Source organism: Falco peregrinus, chromosome 3 (genome assembly GCF_023634155.1).
Source record: "Falco peregrinus isolate bFalPer1 chromosome 3, bFalPer1.pri, whole genome shotgun sequence".
NCBI lineage: Eukaryota > Metazoa > Chordata > Aves > Falconiformes > Falconidae > Falco > Falco peregrinus.
In genome coordinates this window covers 93947724-93963122 of record NC_073723.1, presented here as the reverse complement: position 1 = coordinate 93963122, position 15399 = coordinate 93947724, and the positions used below count along the sequence as shown (strand labels likewise).

The window sequence follows — 15399 nt, the reverse complement described above, 5'->3', positions numbered from 1 at the left end:
ATTTTTTTGTGATACCTGAAGATCAAGAACAGCGGATCCATTTGAGCCGCTTGAGCCACGTGATGAGTTTGCACTGCAAGAACTAGCTGAGGAAGCAGGAGTTTCTTCTACTGTCTGTTGGTTATATTCCTGGCATGGATCAAGGTGTTAGGGGGCACACTCAAACACCAAAGATTGTGGAGAAAGTAACCCTGTAAAAGCATATTCACTTTTTTTTTTTTTTTTTTTCCCCCTCTCTCAACCTGAGAGACTGGTGGGAGGTTGTATCAGTACATTGTAACTGAGAGAAATGGATTGTTTGTTTTTTATGACGAATAATGGCAGTAGTTCCACTTGGATCCAAGTTGTGTTTTTGAACCATCGGTCTCACGCCAAAGAACTGGAACTTGCAGTAAAATATAGTCACTAGATACCTAGCTGCTCACCTGGGATAATACCATATGGAACAATGCATGCTTTGGGAAGCCAGAAATTTCTAATAACAAATGCAGTCATTTCCCCATTTCCTGCCCATAATACGTCATCCTTTCATAGCTGCAGTTTGGAGAATTGGGTGGGGTACATCGTCTCCTTGTACATGCACAGCCTCTGGCATTATTCATCCACAACCTTTGTCTTCTACAGGAGCTGGAAGTTTTCAGTATTTGAGAAGTCTTAGCTGCCAGTGTGGGTGCATAACCCAGCAGCCATGCTTAAAGTCCTGAGATAGATCTGGAGAAGTTAGTTTTGTTTTGCATGTTTTAACTTCTTTCAAGGTTAGAAGAGGATGTCTGACAGGACTGTGTGCCCGGAAGGTCCATGTCTAAGCTGTTTCCTTCCTGCAGACACCACCAGTCATTTTTACTTGGTGCTTGCTCTTGCAAGGCCTTTGCATTCATGTTATTGCAGTCGTGGTTGTACTACAAGAGAACATTTTGAAGTCGCTTTGCAGCTGCCAGAAAATACTGTATAGGAAGCTTCTCGCTGGCATTCTTAAAAAGGTCCCCTAAGTATACCCACATTATAACATTCAGTAACAGGACAAGGAAAATGAGGTAGTGACCTGACCAGATCACTTGTCTTCAGTTGTTCAGTTGTAAATCATCATCCATTAGAAATTATCAGCCTCTGCCTTGTTCTCTTGCTTCCTTTGTATCAGGAACTTGCATCAACAGGAAAATCTGTAAGGACGAAAGTCATAATTGGTAATGAATAGACAAAATATTAACATTTCACCTTCTTTTGTGCACTACTTGGGCCCTCTAATTCACTTTTCTCAAACTTCATCAGTTTACCTTGTATATCTTGACTCAGAGGCAGCAGCATGGATCTGATCAGCAGGAACTAAAAGTCGCCTGTGAGTGCTGACGAGATTCTTCTCGATGTCAAGTGGACCAGATGGCTGAAAAATCATTTTTTGTTTACATGCAAATACTCAAGTTTTCTACCAGACGTTTTAACCAGGCAGGGGTTAAAAAAAGTTGGTATTACTGCATTACATCACAGCAAACTCGTGAAATTTAACTGATCCATTTGGCAAAATGTTTTTAATTACCTGTGATGAAATGTGCTATTGCATAACTGAACATATTTTTTCCAAATTACTGATTTAAGAAAAAGTTTGCAGTGCTGAAAGTACTACACAGTGTTTAGTACAAAACACTGAAAAAGTGAGACTTGCAGTAACAGGTAGGAATCAGTACCCAGTCCATTTCAGTTGTTAAAACTGTACTGATTATGACCTAAAAACTGCTTTCTCTATAAGAATCTACTTACCTAATTATTTTTAAGTAGATAATATTTTATTTCTGTTTGCATTATTTGCTGCCTTATTAATTAAGTCCATGCATTTACCTGTCCTTTGTATTTCTCAGTAAATTCTCCTAATTAAGGAACGTAAGTCAAGGTTTTTCTGGTAAGTAGCTAAAGATCAGTACAAGCAGCTTGGTGCTTCCATTCAAATTTAGGAGTTTTATTAACAGTCTTAAGGACTCTCTTGTTAGGTCCTAGATGACCTTTGAAGCTACCATTCATGTACAGAAGCAAATTCCAATAGATCTGGTTTTCATCATTCATCTTCTCAATAACATCGATGAAAGGAAAACAAAACCATACCGAAAGCTAAAACAGTTCTAAGGGGAAACTTCAAAACAGCTTGTTGAAAGCTTACACTGCTACAGCGGTACTGGCTTGCTGCAGTCTGTAGGAAGGTGGTGGTGGACTGTAGGTGTGTGCCTGGTCCAGCCTAGAGCCATCACCCAGAAACTCCCCCAGATCAGCTGCCCTCTGGCTGCTGTTCTCACAGTTGCCTGTTGTTGACAACAGGGAGAGACCCAGTGTTTATCAGCTCTTGACCAATGCTGCAGGCCGTATAACTCTTCATTAAATGTCTTTTACGGCAGGTCTGCTTGGGGTTGTACTTACACTGGCAGTCCCCCTGGTCTACCTTTTGCACTGGGACTTAGAACAGCTGTGCTGCCATGGGGAGAACCGAAGCAGCATGGGGTGGGGTTTTTTTCTGGAAACTTTCTTGGGCCACATCTTGTACATATACAGTCATAGCAGGGTTTTAATACCTCCCGTAGCCTGCCCCACTAGTTGGTTTTGACTCTGTGAGTGATGCATTTTTCTGGAGAAGCAAAGGAGTCAAGATCCTGAGTCTTGGTTCTTGCAAGTGGGAAGGAAAAGTGCCGGTGTACAGTTTGCCTGAGGTACCGTTTTAGAGTCCGGGCTATGTTGTATTGTGTATATGACTCACAACAAGCATCACGGACGTGTCAATGTACCTGCAGCGCCATCTGATAACCCTTAGCATCAGGGAGTGGCGGGCATGGAGCTGCTGTGCATGGGCTCCATCCCAGCAGTGGTGCCCCAGGCCCTGGGGCTGCTGCTCTCCAGCAGTGAGGAGGGGGCACGCTCCGGCACCCAACACTCAGAACTGGCTGCTGCTAACACCAGCAGTGCCAAAAACCCCTTTAAAAAGAAAAGTGGGCGCAGGAGGGTGAAGTGTTCCCAACTTGATGTTTAGACAAACATGATTTGTTAAGTGGCCTGAACTTTGGTAGGTCTCACTGCCTTCCACAGCTTGGGACACTTGAGGATTAAGGTACTCGCTTGTATGCTCAAATAGGAACTAAAGCCTCTTATACACACGTTTCTGGTAATGCTGATGCCACCGCTTGCTGTTGTCCTGTTGATCTTTTTTGTTGTTGCTGTTACACAGGCTGTTGGTTTTTAATCTCTTCAACAGCTGACATACTGTTTTACCGTTTAATCATTCTGCCACTGTCCTTGCAGACCTCACTGTTTCCATAAGGCGGCAACTGTCAAATATTAGCCAGGATTTAGTTATTTACTTTAGTTCTTTACATAAGGACTTACTTACAGCTAAGACATGCTTTTTATCTTTCCTGAAAGATACATTTACTTTCAAGGAAGTATGGATTAAAATGTGTTCTTTACACTTAAAAGCCATTTGCTCCCTCCTTTTCAGTGAGTGATAACCTAGCGATGTAGGTCGGTCCTTCAAAGAAATGGGGGGGGGGCAGTGTTTATGAGGGGGTGTCTTATTTTTGTACTAAAACATACGAAGTGACAAGAATCTTCCACTAAATGATCGTTCTGGGTGCTTCATGAGTGTTTAATCTTTTATTGTAGAAGGTGGCTAACATTTTATTTCAGGTATACTTGTGCAAATGCAGAACCTAAAAGACTTGAAGGTTCTGTACCTTAAATAGTTAAAGTTTTGTCTTGGGAACTACTGGCAATACTGTGGCTGCTTCAAAACAGAAGGTAATGTTGGCATGTGGTGCTTGTCCCTTCAGAATTTAGTAGTGTCTGTTAGAGTTAATGTTACAAAGAGTGGAGTTCTTTTTGCTATTTTAAACAGTCCACTGACTGTAACTATCCTATGGTTCCTAGGACTGAAAAGATGCTCAGAATTTCCTGTTCATCTAAAAGAGATGGAGAAAGTTCATTTTTATGAGAGAGAAATCTGGAAAAAATTGTTGACGGGATATATTTTGTATGCTGCATGGAAAAGCACTAACTTTCTGTCATTTGGTTTTAAAACTGAATTTGGACCAGGTGGCTGTTCTCATTGATAGGAAAAGCTTGTCAGCTAGACCTTTGGCACAGTTTGCTTTGTGCTATGAGTCTATTCTACTTCGGGGAGAATTTTCTGAACCAGACAGTACGTTGTGACAACAGTATAGTCACATCCCTCTCAAGGAGCACTCGGTGACTTGCTTGGCAAGGCAGCATTCTAGAAAGGATTGCCTCAGCAGGATTCAAACAAAAATTATTTAAAACATTATCTACTTCACCTCAATTTATATGCAGGAGGGTATTTTCCTTTTGTTCAGATTTTATTGCTATATCAGTTAAATTTTTTATTATTCAGGACTAGGTTTATCGGCTCATATTTCTTAAGCTTGTAGGAGTGAACATTGTAAAATCAATGTTTCTGCTAATTAAGGTGTTTTTTGGGAGTGGATAATCAAGCAGTATAGTGAATCATTAAAAACTTACATACTAATATTGACTAACATTATTGGCACAAAGAGACCAAATCTCTATGCCAGGGACTTTTTTCCTTCTTATATTTTTACAGCAGAAGCAAAACATATTCAGTAAAAATTGATGTTCTCGGCGTTTACCAGTGTAGGGATGGTCCTTTATGGATATAAAAGCAAACGCAGTGTGTTAAAATTCTGGGCATTTATATGTAGCATTTTCTTTCCCATCACTTAACTTAGCAGTAAATGGTGTCTGACTTCAAGGGGTCTTACTGTGTTTTGAAATAGATGGAATGCGCCTGCCTCTTACGAAAATAATGGATCATTTCTAATTTATTGTCAATTTTTGCCAGTATTTTTTTATCCTCCAAAAGATTGTTTCTTCTTATCTAACATTGACTGATGTTTGGTTTTGGTTTTGTTTTATTTGTTTACATTAGCTGTGGCCTACTAGTACTTGCCCCTGGCCTTCTCAGTGGGTGTTCCTGAGCAGACCTGTGATTATTTGCTGTCACATTAGCGTAGCTTCCCTTCTCACAGTTCCCTTAGCAGGAAACCAGTGACTGCAGGTGGGACACTGGATACTGTTTAACACCATCATTTTATTGTATGCATTTGACTGACTTTTGCCTCAGAATCCGATACTCAACAACCTAGTAGGGTCCACTGTCAGATCCAGACTTTGCTTTCCTCCTGGACCAGATTCTTGCATGAACGAACTGCTCAAGACCCTTTGTGTAAGAGCGACACCTCTTTGGCGGGGTTACTTCAGGGCTGTGTCGTGCGCAGGAGCTACACCTGTGTTTTTTAAGAAAGCAGAGTAAGACAAAAGACTGAAAATACATTTATTCACTTTTCAGGTATAAAAACTTAAAAGTAGAAAACTCATTAATCTAACTTGAGGCAAGCCAAACATTGCATCTGTTCAGACTATTTTGCTGTGTGCTGTTTTAACTAGTCCGTGACTTAAGGAGTTGTTCTGTAGTTAGTTCTTCATAGCCTTTGTAATGAAAGGAAACTTGGCATCACTGTGGAACTGTGGCGTCAGAGTATGGTGGGAGTATGGACACCAAGTACCTGCTAAAACCACCTTGTCGCTCCCCTCCTCAGCTGGGCAGGAGAGGCAAAAATGTAACCAAAGGCTCGTGGGTCGGGATAAGGCCAGGGAGATCCCTCTGCAGTTACTGTCACGGGCAGAACAGACTCGGCTCGGGGAAGTTAGTTTAGTTTATTACCAATCACATCAGAGTAGAGTAATGAGAAATAAAAATAAATACTTAAAAACACCTTCCCCCCACCCCTTGCTTCTTCCTGAACTTAACTTTACCCCCGATTTCTGTCCCCCCTCCCCGCCAGCGGCGCAGGGGACGGGGCATGGGGGCTGCGGTCAGTCCATCACAGCTGTCCCTGCTGCTCCTGCCCCTCGGGGGGCTCCTCACCCCCTGCCCCTGCCCCGGCGTGGGGTCCCCACGGGCTGCGGGGGGGGATCTGCTCCCCCGGGGGCTCCCCGGGCTGGGGGCACAGCCTGCCCGGCCGGGGGCTTCACCGCGGGCTGCCGGGGAACCTCTGCTCCAGCGCCTGGAGCCCCCCTGCCTCCTCCTGCCCTGGCCTGGGGGGCTGCAGGGCGGTCGCTCTCCCAGTCTCACTCCTCTCTCCGGCTGCAGTGGCAGTTTTCTTTCTCCCCTTCTTAAATATGTCACCCCAGAGCCGCTGCCACTGTCACTGATGGGCTCAGCCTTGGCCAGCAGCGGGTCCATCTCGGAGCTGGCTGGCAGGGGCTCTGTCAGGCATGGGGGAAGCTTCTGGCACCTTCTCACAGAACCCATCCCTGTAGCCCCCCTGCTACCAAAACCTTGCCATGCAAACCCGATATACAGAGTTTAGCTGGGTGGTGGGAAGGGGTGGGGACCTAAGGAGAAAATATATCAAATATCATCTCAGCCACAGAAAATGATAGATATGCTGTCACTGTGTTTCCTAAGAAAGTTTCTCACTAAAATGATTAATACATTGTTATTGCCTATTCAGATATTCAAAGGAAAAGCTTTTTTTGATGAAAGCACAGTATTTCTCATTCTTGTCTCTAAGATTAACTTCTTCAGTTTGCAGGGGAATTTTTGTAATATTTGCATATGGACTCAGGCAGGCTACAGTAATTAAGGCAAGTTTTACTCTGTCTCTTACAGTTTATTTTAACAACTCAGTGTTTCCCTCTGTGACTTAAAAAAATTGAATTCATGTCCATTAACACCAGCTGGGACGAAGTAACAGTGAATACAAACTCTTGTGGCAGGTGCTTCCAGTTTATACATGTTGGAGTGTTTGTCTCCAAACTAGAGAGAGGTGGGCAGGTATTTGCCACCCCATGGGACAAGCTGCAGTGTGACTTTGCAGGAAAGGAGTGATCTCAGTTTGCAACCGTCATCTTGCATGGCTTTTGCCCTGTGTTTTAGCTGGGACTGGAAATGAGGTACCTAGCTACAGCATGGGGAGAAACACCTGGGAGTTAGCAGTGACTCTGAATACACCTGCCCTTATTTTGTGGTAGCTTGATGGTCTGTCCTATCTGAACTTTAAAAAGACAGTTTGTGGACATGAGAATTTAGGAAATCCGCTTTCCTGTGTTGTTGGTTCTCATGGCTCAATTATTGTGGTGCTCTCCTCACTTAAAATGTCTTGTGTAAGCTTACCCTGTAGTTGAAACATGTACAATGTCCCCCTCCCATATTGAATCTTTGCTGGCTAAATGGAGAGACTTGCACTTAAGCTGTGGCCTTTCCTCCAGAGAAACAATTAATTTGTTTTTTTCCTGGAGGTAGTGGCCAGGTATCCATAGGAACTTGTGAGAACTTAATATCTTTACTCTGCTGTAAACGTCAGTTGGCAGCTTCAGAAGTTACTGCCAGCACAAACGCAGACAATATAACCATAAAAACCTAGTAGGCTTAGGAAAATGGTTTATATATCACTAGAAAGAATTTTCCTATAACTGATTATGCAGTTAAAGAATACATTTATGGAAGGAAGAATATACATGCTCAAAAATCAACATTAGAAGGTTTTAACTTCTTAGTGAAATTTGATTTGCATGCTTGCAATTTAAAGGCATTCCTAACTGGCTAACTCCTATTTCTTCATTGTATTTTTTCCTTGCTGGTATATTTTAATGTAACTATTGATCGGATTGTGAGCTTGTAACAAAGTGAGAAATATTAGTCTATAAATGCAGATTTGTACAGAAGATCCTGTGCACCAGTTTGCAAGGTATTTTTTTTTAAGAAACTTAATTCTTACTGATCTGAGAGCTTTTACTTTTACTTGTGAGCAGTAGGTATTACTGCACCTCACACAGATTTGCTGTAGGCAGTGTTGGAGTACCTTGAAAAATCTGTCAAACCACTTCCAGAAATGGCAAGAAGTTGTCAGTTAACCCTGGAATTATACAGCAAATTAACAGATGTAGTATCTTGATGATAATACATTTTCTGTTGGTCTACTTTTTTAGTGAAAGTGCGTAGAGAGCCTCAGTGATAAGCCCAGTGTTTAGGACTGAGAAGTATTGTCACATAATTAACTCTTTAATTTACCCAGGGGGGTTTATCAGCCTGTTTTAAATCTGCCCAAGTGACTAGTGTAAAGAACATCAGGTCAGGTGTGTAGAAAAGTCTGGAGAAGTTGGCCATCTGTTTCTCCTTCTGGACAGATGTTGTCAGTGGGGAGCCTCCAGCCTGAGGGAACTGTAAGGATGAGCTTCCCGCCTGGTCCAGATGCTCTGTGGTTGTAGGTGGGTATGGCTTAGGAAGTTGCTCTCTTCATAAATAGTTACCAGTCCTATAAGCAGTGGAACAACAAGGGAAAACTTGAGAGACTATGTTAGTGTGAAGTCTACCACAAGTCTTCTCCGTGTCTGTGCAGGTAAGGGCAGGATTTTTGTTTGTGGTTCTTTCTGACTGTAGGTTTGGTCTTGAAGAGCAGTGAAAGCTTGTGGCATGACCACAGTTATCACCACTTCTATAGTATGTGAGAAAATCCCCTTTGGCTGGTGGCTGGATTAAACAATGGCCCCAGCTCACATGAATCAGCAGCAAGCCCATTAAAAAAACTCAGAAGTAATTTATACCAGTTCTTTACAATGTGGATTTTGAAACAGTAGTCATCTTCAAAAAATCCCTTGTCTTTGGAGTTAGTTGTAATTGCCTTCTCTAAAACAAACACCAGATACAGTATGATTTGCTTAGAGATGACCCCACCTGCCTAGTGACAAGGTCCTCCCTGAGCCTCCTCCTCTCCAGACTGAAAACGCAAAGTTCCCTCAGCTTCCCCTCACAGGACTTGTGCTCCAGCCCCTTCCCCAGCTCCATTGCCCGTCTCTGGACACGCTCCAGCACCTCAATGTCTTTCTTGCACTGAGGGGCCCAAATCTGAACACAGTGTTCAAGAAGCAGCCTCACCAGGGCCCAGCACAGGGGACAATCGCTGCCCTTGTCCTGCTGGCCACACCGTTTGGATACAAGCCAGGATGCTGCTGGCCTCCTTGGCCACCTGGGCACACTCCGGCTCATGCCCAGCCGCCTGTCAGCCAGCACCACCAGGCCCTTTCCCACCAGGCGGCTTTCAGCCACTCTGCCCCCAGCCCGCAGCGCTGCGTGGGGCTGCTGTGACCCACGTGCAGGACCCAGCACTGAGCCTGGTTGAACCTCACACCACTGGCCTCGGCCCATCGGTCCAGCCTGTCCAGATCCCCCTGCAGAGCCTCCTGCCCTCCAGCAGATCAGCACTCCCCCCCAGCTTGGTGTCATCAGCAAACTGACTGCGGGTGCACTTGATCCCCTGGACCAGATCGTCAATAAAGATATTAAACAGAGCTGGCCCCAGCAGTGAGCCCTGGGGAAATCAGATCCCATGTATTCAGTTGCAAGGGCAAAACAGCCAAATCTTACCACAAAAAGTGTCTGTCTTGTATGGGTCAGGTTGCCTTCCTCGTCAAGCACGCTCATGATGGTAGAGGGTAACAGATGAACACAATAAATAAATAACCAAATTTCTTTTCTCGCTAACACACAACTGGTATCCCCTACAAATCGCAGTTCAATGCAGGCCAGGCAGGCCTGTAACATTTTTGAGTTGCACATGAATTTCCTGGAAGGCAAAACCATCGGGGGACCCAGTATTATCTTCCTGCTGGTTCTATGGCAGTCCCCAGCACTGAGCCTCCCAGGATACAAGACCAAATACACATCATAAATAAGGTGGTGAAGGATATTTTCCTTTGCTTATGAGCCATCACACTCCGAAGTTCACCACACGAGGTCATGCTGTATTTATTCCAAGGGTCCACTCCAATACAATAGACTTTCTGAACCGGAGCATGGCAACTAGACACAGGCGGGCACTCAGAAATACTCTCCCTAATAATAGTAAGAGCAGTCAGTCAGGTTGCCTTTTCCTATTGGAGCTGGTTTTTACTGTCAGATTGGTTGCAGGTGCCAAGGTGCTCTCCCAGCCTGTTCAGAAATGATGCCAGTTATTAGTCCTGCTTTCTCTGTCCCTGACTGCATGGATGTTAGCTGGTTGAGTGCTTCTGATGTAGGCCATTATCCTCCTTCCTGGTATCTGGATATTTGTACACAAAGGAACAAATCTTTCCATGAGAAACTTGCCACTTTAAAGCTCTCCCAAGAGAAAAATATTGCTGAGGAAAATAAAAATAAGAGTGACACTTTTTTACTGTTTTACAAGGTCTAAAGAAAATGATCAGCCGTCAAGCTGGAGGGTTCAAAAGAAGTACAAAGAGCATGCTTATTATGGTAGAACTCGTTGCCGCAGCATGCTGGGGAGGCAGCAGATAGATGAGTCCAGACGGGGATCAGACAAATCAGTCAAGTCTGTTAAAATGGTGGCATGGTTGTAGCTACATGCCCCTGAAGTTGACAAAAAGTTGTGATCACTGCAAGCAGAGGTGGCTATTCCAGCAGAAGGTTGTATGCATGTGTGTCACATCCATGCTCCCTTTCCCTGAGGAACTGCTCGTGGCTGGTGAGGAATACAGTGGAAAAGATGGATCATGGAATTGATGCAGTACCACAGTGCTTATCTTCCCTCTTACACCTTTCTTTTCTCTTTGAAATGCTTTGGGGCTTGTGACACTTGTCACCCACCTCTACAGATGCTGCCAGAAAGGAGGCATTCATTTTTAATATTTAAACATTTACAGTAACACTTGTAACTTCATAAAGGGATGGAAGAGCCGTTTTTCTTGTATTCTTCTGTGTCTTTAAAAGTTACAATATGAATACATACAACTGGACACTGAGAGTGCACTATTGAATTTAATTAAGAGCCCTTAAGGTAAGCAGATGCAATTAAACTATCCTGAAAGTTGTTTGGTACAATACAAGGATTTTTAGAAATTCCTGACAAAATGAATACCACAGCAAAACTAGACCTTTTCTTAAAGACTAAAATAATAAGGAGCAGTGATATTTAAGCTTTGTAGAATGCCTGAGACTGGAAGGGGCCTCCAGAGTTCTCTGGTCCAACCGCTTGCTCAGAGCTGGTCAAGGTAAAGCAGGTTTACCTGTAAAGTAGCGTGCAGATAGACTACTGATTATTGCAATGCTAACCTCAGTTTAACTAAGTTTGTGTATAGAATACAATTCTTAAATTCCAGAATTTTTCCGTAGATGCATTCTGCAAAATGGTTTCAAGTTTCTGTGGTTTTAGCAATACAGAGAACTGCTGTGTTGTGCAAGAAACTGTTGGATTGCTACAGTTGTCTCATCCCCAGCTGTGATGGCATATCAGCAGTTTAATTGAAAGAAAATGAAAGTATTCATAAAGTATTTCAGGCATAATACCTATTCTACTGTAGTTTCTGTGTGGCAGAAAATAGAACCATCTGCATTGCTTGTAAATCTTGTGTATGATTACTTTTTAGGAAATAATTTTCAACTAATCACATCCTTTCTGGTATCCCCTTGATGGCCATGGCTCATGGGACATTAGTCATCAAATAAGGATCATCTTTTTCAAAACTGGGATTGTAAAACTAGCATACAGAGCTAATTGGATTTGGGAACCAGAGCAGAGAAGATTTGTTTCAGGGCTAGTATGACAGTGCAGCTACATCGTGTGGTTTTGTTTCTTCAGTTGTGCATGTGTAGCATTGAGCAGGAGCAAAATATTGCATTGGATAAGCAGTAAATGGTTAAACACAGTACTTAGGCTTGCAAATTTTTGAAGTGGAATTTTCTGGAATGTCTTTAGAAGTGCCACAATGCCATCTACTGGCTCACTTTGTGGTCTTTCCCAAGAGGAGTTTTCCTTTGTACACAGGTTTATATATACGCAAGGTTTATACAGTATTTTTAAATAGCAAAGTAAACAAGCTGGCATAGAATGTGCAAGATTTTTTGGATGCATATTTATGTTAAAGGACATAATACATTACATATATTAAAGAATCACTTCTAATTTCTTGCCAGTTCATCTTGCTCTCCTTTTGTTAAAAGTAACTCTGAGATGATTAGTACTGAAAGATAACGGAGGAATCTCTGCTTTCCGTTCATGTTCCTCATAGCAGCTTTTCTGCAAGTAGCTTCACTGTTTTCTTTCTGTAGCAGTCAGTTTCCCTTTCTGTTACAATGGTTTTATACAGATAAATGGAAAGAAAATGAAGAAATATGTAAGCTGTCAAGCCGTAAAACCTGGGAAGTATTGTATTAGAAATTATTTCTGACAGGATTCTTCACTGACAGATTCCTAGATTCAATACATTCTCCTTAATTGGCTCCTTCCCCCCCCCCCCCCCCCCCCCCCGCCATGTGTGTTAAAACAGTCTTTTAAAGGTTCATCAACAACCTTCCAAGGACCAAAATTCCATAGACTTTCTAACAACTGTTACGGACAGGCATGCATTAGAAAATATTATGCTTGGTATCAGGCTGCTTGTACCATAAATGAGCAGCAGGCAGTTATATGAAGTTTTGATTGTTCTTGTTTTTAATCAGTCTGCCTAATATTATCTATAGGAGTAACCCTCTGTCTTCCACTTGCTGCCAAAAGAAATGAATGGGCAAATACAAAAGTAATGTCCTGAAAAAACAGGAATTGTAGATAGAGGTAAACACTGTTACTTGCAGTCTCGCTGCCTGCTTTTTCTGGAAGCTATCTGGCAAGTTTCCTCATTAACTGGTTATTTTGTTTGTCTTCATAAAATATTCCTTTAGTTTTCATTTGTTTTTCTCCTGCACATTCGGTTTTTCCTAGCAGAAATTTTTCATAATCCTGTCTTTCTTCAGTTTAGTTAGGAGAAAGAGAAACATTGGTAATGGCTTGTAACACTTTGGATTGTTTTTTAAATAGATTTGTAACTCACTCAAGTACAGCTCCAGAGTCATTCAAAACAAAACAGCTACAAAAAATGTCCAGCTGTTTCCTAAATGGCTTATAGTGAAGGTAAATACAAACATCTGTGCCCTTCCTGGCCTTTCACCCTGTATCTCACTGACATTCAGAAGGTCAAGCAGATCTTGCAAGCCCAGTTTTTATCTGGTAGGAGCTGTGTCTTGCTGACAGCTGTGGAGCATTTGCACATTCATGTCTGTGCTGGTGGAAGAGCCCAAGTGCTTTTGGCTGGCTCACATGGAAAGGAAGGTGTCCGTGTGTTAAAGTTAGTGCTTGTTTGTGGCAGTGGGTTATTACACTGCAGCTGGCATGCGGTACGCTGGGAGCAGTGAAGCTGAAATGATTGTACTTGGCACTGCTGTTGTTTTTTGTCATATAAATGATTTGTGTCAGAGGGGTTGCACTGGGGAGTGGGTCTCAGCAGCTTGGGCTTCCCAGTCCTTGCTAAACAAGCCACCCACAAGCCGTATGGTAGCTCTGCTGAGGGGAAAGCCCTCTGTGGTGCTCCCGTCGTTGTGCTGTTTGGTTTTGGCCAGGGTGTTCTGTTTGAGGAATGCTCTGCTCTGTCCTGTTCAGAGGAACAGAGGTTGCTCCCTGCCTATATTTGGAATAAGTGCTAACCTCGCACTCCTACTTATCTGTGCTGGGAAACACCAGGGCAAGCCTCTGTTTAGTGTGACGTTAAATAAGGGAGAATTGGCAAAACCGTAAGGGCAAACAGGATTATTTTATGCCATGTCTCCTGTTGCAATCTCAATTTTTTCTTGTTTACTTCTGCGAACTGGCCTGTGCTATTGCAGAGAAGGAAGCACTAATTAAGTCAGTTGCTGAAAGTGTTTTGCCACCCACACTACTTAAAAGAACTATTTGTACAGAATTAGCTCTTCCCAGCTGTGCTAAACCCAGTAATTTATCTTTGGGGGTGAGGGGGAAAGAAATAAAAACTGCTGCTATAGTTTATTCCAATTAAACAAGTTAATGTAAGTTATGTATACCCTATATCTGCACAAACACAGATATCTCCTGCTCAGAAGCTGGAGGGTTTGAAATAGTTATTTTCTCCCTTGTTCATTCTTCTTAGCATTTGTAAAAACTGCTGGGCTGGGAAGCACTGGGAAATTAACTTCCTTGTGTATGGAACTGGCTGAGCATGAGCTTGCCAACTGGAGAGCAGTTTAATGGCGGGACACTGGCCTGAGCTTGGGCAGGTTCAAGCACAAGGGCTTGGATTCAGCTCGGTGTGGTGCTGCAAGCGGCGTTTGCCTCGGTGCCTCGGGGCAGGGGTAGCGATTCCTGCCCAGGGGGAGAGGCTGTAGGAAGACAGAAGCCCACCCGCCTTCACCTGGAGTATCTTCAGGATGGACGGAGTCATTCACTGTGTTTGCAGTTACGGCTCCCTGGAGGCTGTGTAACAAAGTAGATCAAAATCGCGTTTTCTGACCAGGGTGTTGGTTTGGAAGCTGAGCTGGACCAGAGAATTGATCTTAAGGTGTCCATGATACAGTGACAACTCACAGTCACAAACCTTGACTGAAATTCAACAAATCCATCCTCAGTCCTAAAACATCAACGTCCTTTCTTCTCACCTGCTCCCTACTCAGTTTTTTGAAGATGGTAGATAGCTTGAGCAATGCTTTTTTCCAGCTGAAATTCCAAATGCTGATGCCTTTGATTCCCAAGAGCTAAAGGGGCTACCTCTGTTCCCCTGAGGGTGTGAGAACGAGGATTACGCTTTCACCATAGCTTTTCAAAAGGGGGGTGGGGGGTGGGGGTGGGAGAAAAAAGCTCTTTGAAGCTTGGGTCACTTTCAGGTGTGGGATTTGGAGGTACTAAACCAAGAATGATGGCTGAGCAAGACAAAAGAAATCCTTGGATATCCTCCATCAGAGAAAGTCAGATAAACAAGGAAATTATCTTTGTGATTCTGTAAGGAACAGATGACTGTAGTTTAGCAATCTGTTAGAATTTTGCCAAAAAAAGGAGATCTTGTTAATGTAGAAAAACAAAAACCTACTCCTTATGCACTTACAGATCAGCTAAACGCTGCAACAGGGACTTGACATGTAAGCATTTACACTGATGGGGTGCTCCTTTCTGGGAAGATACAGATTGAACCAAAACATCCAATACAAAATTTATCTTTGGAAATAAAGATATGTTTTCCAAAGATAAATTCAGTTAGTTGTTGCTGCTCTTTGAAATTTAATTTTGCAATTTGAATGTGCAACAGAGAAAAGCTCAGTCCGTAGTCTCATCTGAGGTGTGTGTAAGGTAACATCAGTGCAGAGAAAGAGACCTGCTAGAACCGTAAATTGTTCCTGCCATAAAATTAAGTTTAATCCTTGAGTTTAGCCTTCTTGAAGGACAGGGAAAAAAGGAGTTTCTGTGTGTCTTATGTCTTGGAAAAGTTTGTATGTTACAGGATTGATCTTTTATTTTTCCAAAACACTGAAAGGCTTGTTACTTTAAAATGATATTAAAGCACCTGGCAGTTTTA

The 15399-nt window shown here is 42.9% G+C and overlaps 1 protein-coding gene across 5 annotated transcripts in view; it reads left to right on the top strand.

The window, feature by feature from the left end:
- LYRM4 (LYR motif containing 4) overlaps positions 1 to 15399 on the top strand; it is a 91977-nt gene that overhangs the window by 67629 nt on the left and 8949 nt on the right. The gene's annotated exons all lie outside the window — the stretch shown is intronic.